This window comes from Mandrillus leucophaeus, unplaced genomic scaffold (assembly GCF_000951045.1).
Source record: "Mandrillus leucophaeus isolate KB7577 unplaced genomic scaffold, Mleu.le_1.0 Scaffold67, whole genome shotgun sequence".
Lineage (NCBI taxonomy): Eukaryota > Metazoa > Chordata > Mammalia > Primates > Cercopithecidae > Mandrillus > Mandrillus leucophaeus.
Window position 1 is genome coordinate 512,548 of NW_012107252.1, and position 12,674 is coordinate 525,221.

The window sequence follows — 12,674 nt, forward strand, 5'->3', positions numbered from 1 at the left end:
AGGCACAAGGGAGGTCTGTAATAATGACCCAGCGAGAACGACAGCTGTGTGGGGAGCTGTGCCCACGTGCCAAGCACTCTTCCTGCCTTCATTTATCTGGTCCTACAAACAGCCCTAGGAAGAGGGCAGGGCAGAGCCTGGGAGTGAGCTTCAGAGAGGCTGCATAAGCTGCCCAAGGTCACACAGCCAGGGGTAAAGAAGAAGGGTCTTCAGTTCCAAGACTGTGCTTTCTGCCATTATGCAGCAAACACGCCAAGCCCACTCTGTGTCAGGCCCAGGGCTGGGGCTGTGGATCTCTGACCCAGCTGGGATTTGGGGAAAGGTACCCCAAAGGCATCGCTATTTGCCTGGGACAGGGAGCTGGGAGCATGGAGGGCCTTTCCGTGCTTGGCTCTTTGTTGGCCAAAAGGGAGGGACAAATATGGACCTGCAGGACCCCAGAGGAATGAGGGGTGCCTCTGCCTGGAGACTCGGGAGGGCATTCTAGCCAAACAGACTTTCAGCGAGGCTGTGGAGGTGGAGCGAGCATTCCTGGTAGAGGGATGGCCCAGGCAAAGGCCTGTAGGCCTGAAAGCGCATGGGTTACCCTAGGATAGGGAGTGAACAGCTTGAGGGATTCCGTGGTAAGAGAGGAGGTTGAGGCCAGACCACAGGGATCTTGAATACCAAGCAGAGGAGCTGACCTTTTCCTGGGTTCAAAGTGGAGTCGGAGGAAAAGGTGAGGGTGGGGGCAGTGGCCTCGCGTCTGTGCTGTTGAGGCCCAGGCCAGGTAGTCCCAAGCCAGTGGGTGTGGGGTGGTTCCTTTGGACTCTCAGAAGGGCCCCAGGTGGGTGACACCACAGCCCAGTCTATCTTGGCAGCTGAGAACAAGGCCCTCTGCTGGTTGCCTCATTCCAGCAAACCCAGGGTCAGAGGGCCTCTGATGAGCCCAGCACCCCACAGCTCCAAAGAACTCCACGGTCTCCAAAACCAGGCTGCAAGAGCGAAAGAGGTAAGGCTGGCAGAGACATCCTGGGCAGGGCCCCTCCCACTGCCTCATTTTCCACCTCTGACAAGTGCATACCTGTGGGAGACAGGCAGCTCGGAAGTCGCCTGGCTGCCCTAAGGAGGCCCAGCTCAGTATGGCCCTGCCTGGCGGGGCTTAGCTCGCCCCTCTCCATACTTTGGTATATAGACCAAATACTCATATACTTTGCTGTATCACCGGAGGGTGCTGGGGACGCAGGTTTGTTGAACCCTTTCCCTCTTCCTTCCACCAGACAGTAATACTTGGATCCTCACTTGTAATTTCCTCAACAACCCCTGGGGGGCCCCCTTCTGCCGGCACCCACTTGATAGGTAAGAGAATGGAGGCTTAGAGAGGGACGCATCCGGGAGCCCCATGGACCAGCCTCAACCACCAAAGGGCAGGGAGCCTGGAAGCCGGTGGTCCACACGCTGCGCAGCTCACTTGAGGGGACACATGTAGGTTCTGAAACCTTACAGCCCGGGTTCAAATCCTTGCTCTGCAGCTCACTAGCACCTCACCTCAAGCAAGTCAGTGTCCGTGTCTCATTCCCTGCCTGGAACCTCCTCGTACCTCAGTTTCCCCATCTAAAATGGTGATGCTAATAGCACCTTCCTCGGGGTAGGTGTGCGACTTAGGTGAGATAACTCATACCAAGTCCTTACAGCCGTGCCTGGCAAATGCCCCCTCAGCAGATGGAGAAAATGAAGCTGAAAGAGAAGAGGGGCCCCTCGGCAGGGATTCGTCCCCCGCCACGGGCCCCGCGGCTGGGCGGTTCTCCCAAGCTGCCTCTCCCTCTCGGGCCTGTTTTGGGAAATCCTCAGGCTGGGGGCCGAGCGCTAGCGGCCGTGGCGGACCTGCAGGCTGCGGCGCTCGGCCCGCCCTCGCCTCCCGACCAATTTTGGGCAAAGCGGCGGCGGCGGCGCGCTACGTGCCGGCCATGAGTCAGCGCGCAGGAATGCGCAGGACGCTTTGTTCCCCGCGTGGCGGACGAACGTGCTGGGACCGGGGCGCGGCGGCCCCTGACATCAAGGCGCGGGCAGCACGGCCACGTGCGCCCACAACCCCACCTCTGAACCGCAGGGCCCCCCGCGCCTCGCCTCCCCCTGGAGCCCGGACCCCTCCGGGGGCCCTGAAGGCCCAGCCCGGACTCCAGCGGTCCCCCGGAGCACCGGCACCCTCCCTAAGCCTCGGGCGGGGGCGTCTGGTCTGAGTGGTCCTGGCCGCCCAAGCCACTGGGTGGCTCACAGAGAATCAGCAACTGCGGGGAGGGCTGCCCAGGAGGAGGAGGGGAGCTGCTCCCGAAAGACTAGTGGGAGGCACGGAGACCTCGAGCGGCCACAGCAAGACCACAGCAAGACCCGCCGCTGCCCTGGGGAGGCCGTGTGGGGCCCGTCGCCCCTTCTCCATATGGAAACTGGTGTGGGAAGGAAGCGGGGGCTGGGTCCCCCAAGTCTTGCCCCTAGCTTGCGGGGTGTTTCCCTGAAGCCACTCTCCTCTCTGGGCCTGAGCCTGTCCAGTGGAAGATGGGATGACCCTGGCTGTCTTGTTCTTCCCCAGAGTCCTGGGCTGGGTAATGATGTCTCAAGCCCAGAAGTGCTTTGGAAAGGAGTGTAACCACCTTGAGAAGTCTTGGCAAACTCCAGATGGCCACGTGGAGGGTCTTTTGCGGGTGCCAGGCTATGTCTGGATCTGACCGGTGACCCTGAGTGCTGGGCATTGCTGCTGTGGAAATGCAGGTGCAAAGGGGGTGACATCATCTGCCCCCAGCCACGCGAGGACTGGCAGGGCAGTTAGAGCCCCAGGGCAGTTTGGGCACCCCTTCTCCTGGATGGGTGAAGACCCTCCTCCTGGGGAATGGCGGGGTGGCTCCCACAGCTGCTGGACGCTGCCGACCGTCAGCCCTGGCAGAGGGAGTGGGGAGTCTTGAGGCTCCACTGCGGGCTGCTCTGAGAGGTGCGGAAGATGCTGGAGTCAGGGTCCCTCCTGTCCTGTGTGGCCTTGGGCATCACTTGCCTTTTGGGTACTCCTGTGACTGTTCTGTCTTCACACGAGGAATTCCATTTTAGCTTCTCCATCCCTGGTGGGGGGCAGCAACTAAATGGCCAAGTCTGTGCTTAGAACCTGCAGGGGCTGGCACAGGCAGCTGGGCTGTTGGGAGGTTCCTCTGAATGGGATTTTTTTTTTTTTTTTTCCAGAGACTGGGTCTCACTCTGTCACCCAGGTTGCTGAAGTGCAGTGGCGCGATCATGAATCATCGCAGTCTCTAACTCTTGGGCTCGAGCGATTGGATGGGATTTTTTAATGCTCTCTTCCTTCCCCCTCATCTGCAAGATCCCTAACTCCAGGGCATAGCAGCCCACAGTTCTGCCCAGCAAACAGGACTGGAGCATGGGGGTCCCAGCTGACCAGGAGGCCCTTTGTAGGAAGCCATCTTTGTCAGCCTTGGCCTCAGGGACTCTGCAATTGAGCAGGTCCTCACTGGGGTCCTTGCCAGCCCCTGGGACTCAGTGTATTCTGGAACTCTGGCTTCTGTCCCTCTTAGTTCATATGTTCTATATGGGGGACATGGATGTCCTCTAAAGAGGATGACCTCTCTTTACACCAGGGCCTCTCTTGCGTGGCCTTGTTCATACCTTCGTGTCTGTCCTCTCTTGGTACCCTGACATGGTCTCTACCTAGCCACTGGCAGAAAAGGCTGAAGCCCCCCCCGTCCCCCCACCACTGGCTCTGCCTGACTCCTCCCTGTGTGGTGATCTTACCCACAGATGGCATGACTGCGCCTTGGGCAAGGTTGATGCTGTAGGGGATAAGGAGGTTGCTCTCCTGCCTGGGGCCAAAGGTCCCTGTATTTGGGAGGGTGCCTTTCATTCTGCCAGCAATACCAAGGCCTCACTTGCAAACCTCTCTGCCAGGGTGTGAAATGTGCATGGAGGCAGAGACCTCACAACACAGTGGTTAGCTGCCGGGCTCTGAAGTCAGCCAGCTCTGGGACAACACTTCTCTGCACCTCAGATTCTGCATCCATAAGTGGGGGACCAGCTCCCCTTTGGGAGCATCCAGGGAGTCAGTAGATGCAAACGTCTTAGAACACAGTGTTGAGTCAGTGTGAGTCCCCCCAAGCCTGCACCTGGAGTGTTACAGGGACTTAACATGGTCTTCACTGTCTGTCTTGACTGGAGTCAGTGACACCAGTCCTCCTCCTGTAGATCTCTGTGGTCATAGATTCTTCTGATTTCCCAGCAAGGAAGACTGCTCAGTATGGTCCCTTACAGCTCACACTGTAGCTTAGAGAGAGGCAGAACCCCACCACATAGCATGGCTGGGGAGGTAGAACCTGGCCTCTGCCTCTGGTGCAGAATGGTCTCTGAGCCCTTTTGACCTCGAAGTCTCAGAGACTCTGAGGACACAGGGTGACAGGAGAGACTGGAGCAAGCAAGTATCTGCACGTGCCCCACCCCCCGCAACTACACAATTCCTGGCACTCACGGGCCCCGCCTTGGCCTGGCACGCCTGCTTGGGTTTCTGCCTGTGTGGTTTCCCCTTGGCCTTTCTATCACGTCCGCTGGCAGAGCATCCGCAGCTGTCTGCATTCCTGCGCCATGAGGACGGCCACCTTGGGGCCAGGCCTGGCTAGGACGCCCCCTGAGAGTGGAAACGTGCATGCTGGCCAGGATGTGCAGGGACAGAGCTTCAGGTACCTGCTTCTCCATGCTCGTGCATAGCTGTGCCCCTGTGTGTCCGTGTGTGCATAGGTCTGTGCGTGCACTGGCAGGTATGTACAGAGTGAACACAAACAGCTGTGTGGATACACAGGAGTGCCATGTAGTGGGGGCCTATGCGGGAGGAAACATACAAGCTCCTAGGGGCCCCATGGGTCTGTGAGTGGAGACCTGCACTCATGCATGACGGGGAGGCTGCGTGTTTCCCATACCTAAGGGCCCTTGCATGGGTGAGGGTCATGTACCCAGGCGTGGCTCTTCTCAGGTCAAGCTCACAGCCACAGGAGGAAGTTGGAGGAATTGAAAGCAGTGGGTCAGGATGAAATCAAACGCAGAGAACCCATTTGCCCAGCTGAGCTGGAAGCTTCCCACACGTTCCCCTATTTACTCTCATACTGATCCCTGGAGGGAGAAATGTGGGAGAAATGGCCCTCCCCGAGCCTCTCTGTTTGAAGTTAGGGTTAGGGTTAGGGTTATGGCCATTTGAGCTCAAAGAGGGCCAGTCACTTGTCCAAGGTAACACAGCCTGTAAGTGGTGGAGCCACTGCCAACTCTGTGTCTATCTGACTCTAGAAGCTGTCAGTCAGGGAAGGGAGGCAGAGGAGCAGTTGCCAGGGCCTGAGAATAGCAGAGACCTGTCCACTGTGTAGACCAGGGCCCAGCAGATCCTTTGGAAGGTGAGAGCGTCTGAGTGGCCCACCCAGGCTATGTGTACCTTGGACCCCAGCTGCTACGGCTGGTTACTATTCTAATAAACATGTGTAGCTGTTGCTCTGTGCTAGGCCCTGGTGTAAGTGCTTTGCACACAATGATGCATCTAATTCTCTCTAATGCCCTAGGAGGCCAGTACTATTATTATTAATTATTATTATACTATGTGTAAGATTTATATTATGTAATATGTAATAATTATTATTAATAGACTATTATTCTTATTTTAGAGATGAGAAACTGAGGCATAGTTAGGTAAAATAACTTGCCTGAAGTCCCACAGTTAATACCTGGCACAGCTGGGATTCCAGCCCATGCAGCTTGGCTCCAGGGTCTGAGGGCAGCCCCCAACACATGCCACTCTGACTGGCATCTCCTTGTGTGTGAGACAGACCCCGGCCTCACCCCCTTTCAGCTGGGTGGTCTCTACATGCAGGCCCAAGGAAGTTGAGGGCTGGGTGCACCAGCCTCTCCCCTCACAGATGGGGAAACTGAGGAAACTGTACTGGTATAGCACCTGGGCCTTCAAAGGTGACTCCCAGTGCCCAAGCAAACACTGACTTTGTCTGTTCCTCACTTGCTATGGGAGTTGAGACAAGTGCATGCCCAGTTCCCAGGAAGAGCAGGTAGGAAGGGAGTCCTAAGAGGAGGCAGGGCAGGCCTGGCAGCGGGCACTGTGTGGGCAGGCCGGTGAAAGTGAGGCTGGGCCAGGGCTGAAGTCAAGGCTCCGGAGCCGGTTTTCCCAGGCTGTAGCCGAGTAATCCTGTGTCTATATTTATCTCCTTCTTTCCCGGGTGAGTAAACAGAGCCTGATGCCAACCAGGCCCGCCAACCCCCACCCCCCATGCCAGCACGTTTCCTTCACCTGTAGGGTGGCCCTGGAGAGCACCGCAGTCTTGGCCCTAACTTCGGTTTGGCCTACGTAGGACACACAAGGATGCTTGAACCCAGTGGCTTCTGTGAAGAATCTAATTGTCGGAGGTGGTCAGGGATTCTCCAGTCTGGGTCGCTGCAGACATGGGCAGTCATGGCCTGGGCAATGTCAGTGCATTGGAGGCCTGGGAAGAACCCTCTACTCTCAGCATTCAGGAACAAAGGGTCCTCTTATCTCAGATATGTCAGACATGCCTTTCATTCCCGCATTCACACGTTGCTGTAGACATTGGTCCCCCTTCCCTCCAGGATGGTAAATTCCAAGAGGAGGTCTGCGTGCCCAGAGGTCTAGAACACAGGCTCTAGAGTCAGACTGCTCTGAAGCTGGATCCTGGCACCCTGACCTTAAGCTAATAACCTCTTCATGACTCTAGTTCCCTGCTTGTTAAATGGGACCAATACTTCCTACCTTCCAGGGATCATATGAGCGTTAAGTTAGAGGCATTATGTGCTGACGGATGGGGTGGGCTGTGCTGGGGAGGGGCTGTCTGTCCCCACCTGCAGGCCACAGGGGACATATACACATGGCTCTCACAATAGGCACACACTAATGGACACCCCTACTTTTGAGAGGAACATGCAGTCTGAACCCAGGGTGGATTAAATGGGTTGGGACTTGATCCCTGGAAAGACCCCAGAAGGTGCAGGAGCCAGATACTAGCTTTGCTGAGAACCTCTTCAGAGGTGGAGGAGGCAGGCTAGGTGGTCACTGTCAAGAGATGATGCAGCCTGGACCAGGCCTAGGCGTCATCACCCTGGACCCCCACCAGGATCATCGTGGCTAGCTAGGCCCCTGCCCTGACTCTGGTCTCTGCCCTGGTGGTGCTACCTCCCTGACCTTGGAGCGGCCTGGGCCTGGTGCACGTGCATGGCAGCCCCATCTGCTCCCAGGCTGGATTAGGCAGAGTCCGAGGACGTGCTGGGCTGGCAGGCTCAGGGGCGGGGCGGGCGCTGGTGCTGGGGCTGCCGTATGCCAGCTCAGGCCTGGGCTGTGGCAAAGCCTTGTATGGCTCTGGCGGAGAGCTCAGCCGGCAGCACCCATTGGCTGGACTGGCACTCCCAGCTGGGGCTGCCCAGCCCCAAACCACGGGTAACTAGAGACGCCGGGAGCAGGTGGATTAGCGTGTCCGCCCACCCGCCCGCCTGCCCGCCCGCCCCAGGGCTGCTCTTTTCCTTTCCTAAAAAGGCAGAGCTGGGCAAGAGAGACGGGCAGTTGAACTCAGGCCTCGGGTAGAGGAGGGATGGGTGGGGTGGTGCAGGTGGCTTTGCTGAGGGATCAGGAATCATAGCCCTGACCTTGGGCCAAGCACTTCTCAGCTCTGGATGTCATCTGGAAGGGAAGCAGTAGGCAGTGGGGTCCCCCTGAAGTAGGCAATGCCTGGAAAGGGCTGGGGAATATGCATGTTGGGGTTCCCCAGCCCCAACCCAGGTTCCAGGGCTGCTTAGTAGCAAAGAGGCCCAGATTCTCTTTCCATAGGAAGCTAACCACTTCCCAAATGTGGGGACCTGGTTTCAACTCCTGGGCCTGCCACTTACCATGATGTCCTTGGGAAGGCAGTGTCACCACTCTGGTACCCTGACCCTGGGCAAATAACTTCACTGTGACTCAATTTCCTTGCTTGTTAAATGGGGCTGAAACTTCCTACCTTCCTGCTATAGAATAGATGCTGAGGTTATAAGGCATCTCTTCCCAGGGTCTCCTGAGCAGTGCCCATGATGAATCCCAAGCAGCACAGCCCCGTCTGCACCCTCGTCACCTGCTCTGTGTCCTCCACCAGCTCTTCCTTCTTCTCTCCACTCATGCTCATCTCAGGCTGGCCCATCCTATCTACAGTGGCCTGTCCCCGCCGAGTCTCCAGGACAGAGTGTGGGCTCCAGGTTCCGAGCCCAGAGAGGACCCAGGCCTAAGGGTGAGGGTAGGATCCCGGAGTCCTGCAGCCCCAGCCCAGACCTGGACTGGGACCCAGACAAAGCCTGGTGAAGGCCCCAGCAGCAGACAGCAGTGGCCACCGCCCTCTGAGGCTGGGGTCAGGGGGACAGGTGAGTGGCCCTGCCACTTACCAGGGTGTAATCTTCGGCTCTCCCCTTCATCTGTAAATGGGAATGTGCACCCTGTCCTAGTCCACTCCAAATGGGAAAGTGCTTCATGAACCTTAGAGAGCAGCCTGGGAGGCCTGCTGGCCAGCGATGTGTGAATGACCGGCGGGCCTTGGGCCTGCTGGCAGACAGTGGAGGAAAGAATTCACAGGCACTTTTCATGCTCTCAGCTACTGGAATCTAGGCCCGGTGTCTGCTGGTCATTCCTTGCACCTGTGGCCTCAGGCACAGGGACCTAAAATGGCTACCAGATGGCCATACTAAGTCAGGAGGATGCTGGAGAGAAGTCCCAGCTGGACCCTGAGTGGTCACAGCTGGACAGTCTGAGATTCCGGGCTTCCCTGGAGCCCAAGTGTGAGACGGGAGGAGGCGGGAGGGCCTCAGGTTCCCTGAAGGACTACATGAGAGCCACACAAGGGTTTTCTAGTCCTCATACTGCCCCTACCTAGCTGTGTACCTTCGGCTGCTGGGGGCCCTTTGGAGCTTCTGTTTTCCTCTCTAAAACTGGGGACAGTAACTCTTATCTTGCTGGGTTGTTGTAGGGACTACAAATCAAGTTTGTAAAATGCTGGGCACTGGGCCTGGCACGTACTATGCTATTTTTCTTCTCCTTCTGGGGCTGTTGTGGGGGTCTACTTCCCCACTGGCCTAGACCGAGACATGCTCCCCGCATGATCCAAGGATGTGCTCCCCAGGCACCTGCTCCAACGACGGCTCTTCATCCCATGATTCTAAAGCCAGCTGCCACGTTTGCTCCCAGGGCCTCTTCTGGACTGTTAGTTTTTTCACTCGCTCACTGTAAAAATCCAGCACCTTTGAGGCTACCACTGTCAGGCCCTCCTCCCTCCCATCGCTGACATCTGCTCATCTCTTCTTCCAATTCTGAGATGTCCTAGCCTTGTATGATTATCATTAGGGCTGTTTCCAATTATTCTCATTTTCCTCCATTAGGCGTGAGCATGTGACTTTCTTTAGCCAGCAAAATATGCATGGAAGGGATAGTTGTTTCCACGTAGAAGCATTTACTTGCCAGTGGGAGGCCCCTAGTACTGTGCTTGCCTCAGCCCCTGGGGTCATGGAAGCACAGGGAAGGAGCCTTTATCAGTCTAGATCTCTGACTAGGATAAGCATAATTCCCCTGCTGACCTACACTGAACGTATAGTGAGGGAAAGAAATACACGTCCCTTGCATTCAGCCGGAGTGCCTGGCTTGCTAGTTTCTGCCGCATAACAGAACCCGTCCTGACAGTTGCGCCCTGACTCACGGCCCGGATCTCTACTTAAGCCCTGCAATCCTCAGCGATGGCCTCACTTGCCACCTGCACAGCCCACTCGGCACCCTGGATGCTCACTTCCTGTCCTCTTCATCCCCAGTGGTGATCTCTTTCATCGCACCTCAGCCACCCACGCCTGTGGCTGACACAGTCTTCATCCAATGAGTTAAGACAGCTCACAACATTTTCTTGTTTTCATCCAAGTGGTCACTTGACCACTGGCCTTTCTCCTTATCAACCGGGCCTGCTTGTTCCTTTCTCAGCATGTGGGCTCAGTGGCTAGTGACCTCACCTCTTCACTTGCCAGTGACTCACCTCCAGTAACTCATTGTCCTTGTGTCCCGTGGCCTGGCTAACCCTGGGCCACCTTCCCCATGCCCACAGCCAGCGGCTGAGGACTGCTGGAAAAACCACACCACTAAGCAGACAGAAGGCAGCTGGCACGCGATGCTATGCAGGTGCCTTCCCTGTTTCCCTGGCGGCTTCCTCTTGCTCCCCTCAAAGGTCATTCACACCTATTTAGGGGTCTTTGATCTTTTCACCCTGCAGCTTCCTCAGGTGACTTCACTCTATTTCCCACATACAATCCACCCTCAAGAGTGTCCCCAACTTCCTGTCACCAAACAGATAGGCTGACTTCATCTGCACTTCCTCCCTCCCCTTCTTTTGGGCCATAGTGGGAGAGGAGTCTACATCTGGCTTCTCGTCTCCTCACCAGCCCATCACACACTCGGCTTCCTTTCCCTGCACCCCACACTCTCCCACAACTGCCCCTGCTCTCCCCTGTCTCTAGCCCAGGCCCCTAGAAGGTGTCTGTGTCTGCTACCTCCACTTTCCCACCTTGTCCTCACTCTTCAACCACCACCATCGACTGCCACCATTTATTCATTCAACATTCAGCAGCATCTATGAAGGACCCACTAGGCACCAGGAATTGTACTAGTCCAGCTTCCCCAAAAGCCAGCAACAATGAATCCTCTGATTGCTTTGAACGAACAGACCCTCTTAGGCTCTTAGCACTAAACTTCTGGATGGCGTTTACTCTGAGAATCCCCCTTGATCGCCCATCAGTCAATCTATCCTCTCCTTCTCATGGCTCCCTTCGTCCTCCCCACCCTTAGGACTTTTCCAAGAAAGGTCCCCTGGGTGATGCAGACTCACTCTGGATTAGCACCGTCATTGTCTTCCACCACAGCCGTGATGGCTACTGTGATTGAGTAACTGATGATGGCCTCCCCTGCTAGAATGTGAGCTCCTCGTGGTGGATCTGTGTCTGTCTTGCTCGCTGTTGTATCAATGACTGCCTCTCATTGGCACTCGGCAAATCGTTGCTCAATACAAAAGGTGGGGACTCCATATCTTTTCCACCCTTGTAACCCCAGAACCCTGTGCAAAGCCTGCTCAGAAACAAATTGTTGAAGGCTTACTATGTTCCAGGCTCTGTTAGCCATCCTGTATATGCCATCTCCCTTAATCCCCACACCAGCCCTTATAGATATGGATCATGCCCCTCCACTTTACAGATTAGGAAACAGAGGCACAGAGAGGTTAGGTGAGTTGCCCAAGGTCTCACAGGCAGTAAGTGCTGTGCCTCTCCCACTGCCAACACTCAAGAACCAATTCACTATTCATCTTGTAGTGAGGTGAATGGGGGCCCTCCCCGAAAGTTAAGTTTATGTCCTAATGCCTGGAATCTGTGAATGTGGCCTTGTGGAGGCAGGGACTGGAGTGATGAGTGTATAATCCAGGGAAAGACAAGCATTGTCTGCAGCTACCAGACGCTAGGAGGGGCATAGAATTGATTCTCCTTCAGAGCCTCCAGGAGGAATCAACTTTGCCAACACCTTGACTTTGGAGTTAAGGCTTCCAGAACTGTAAAAGAATAACTTTCTGTTGTTTAAAGCCACCTAGTTTGTGGTGATTTGTCACTGCAGACTAGGGAACAAATACAGGCCCCAAACCAGATGGTGCTATATCTGGCGCTTCCTCGAGAGGCCTTTCCAGGGTCTGCAAGAGAGTCCTAGGCTGTGTGACTGCAGCCTAGTCACCTCCGCTCTCTTGGCCTGATTGCTCTGAAGCAAAATGAGCACTTGGGATGCCAAGTGTTCTTCCAACTCTGACATCGTGGAACCCTCTAGAAAAACCATGAGCCAGGCAAGCAGGGCTATGTTGGGATTTTCAGATTTATTCCAACATGCTAATTTTTTTTTTTAAAAAATATCCTCAGGCTGAACACTCAGCCAGAGCTGTAATAAAGGCAATTATTATACTTGTAAAAACTTCTCATTCACAGTACAGATGTAATTTACAACAAAGGTCACACACATCAATACTGAGCATTTTTCCTTTTGTACGTCAGACTCTGTGCTTTAGACCTGCGTGGATTTTTTGTTTTTTTGTTTTTTTGTTTTTTTCTTTTGCACTGATATATACCATATCAACATTGCAAGATGCAAGTGTGGAAACTGGAGTTTAAATAAAATTACAGGCAAGACCACCCCATCCCAGTGCGGTTGCTGTACATATCTACAGTACAATTTTTGGAATGTATTGCCATTTAAGAACATAGAAACTTTCTACAGACAATTTCACGTACAGAATACATACACCTTTTAGAAAAAAAGGCAAATATTTATCTTACAGAGAGCATTGTATTTTACATTTGCCTGCACATTTCCTTTTTCTGTTTCTTTTCTTTCTTTCTTTCTTTTTTTACATACTAGATTTAGTAAAGTGACCGTAAGTGCCGAAGCGGTTTTCTAATGGAAAGCAGACTGGATTCACAACACAGAAGCAGAATTGGTGGAATAGGCTTTCGGGAACTTTCTTTCCCTGGTCACACGGCAGATCAGTCCCCAAGGACAGGTGCTCAGCCAGGACTTTTGCTTTAAGAAGGATTTGTCTGGAGAAAGGACTAGAGAGAAATCCAGC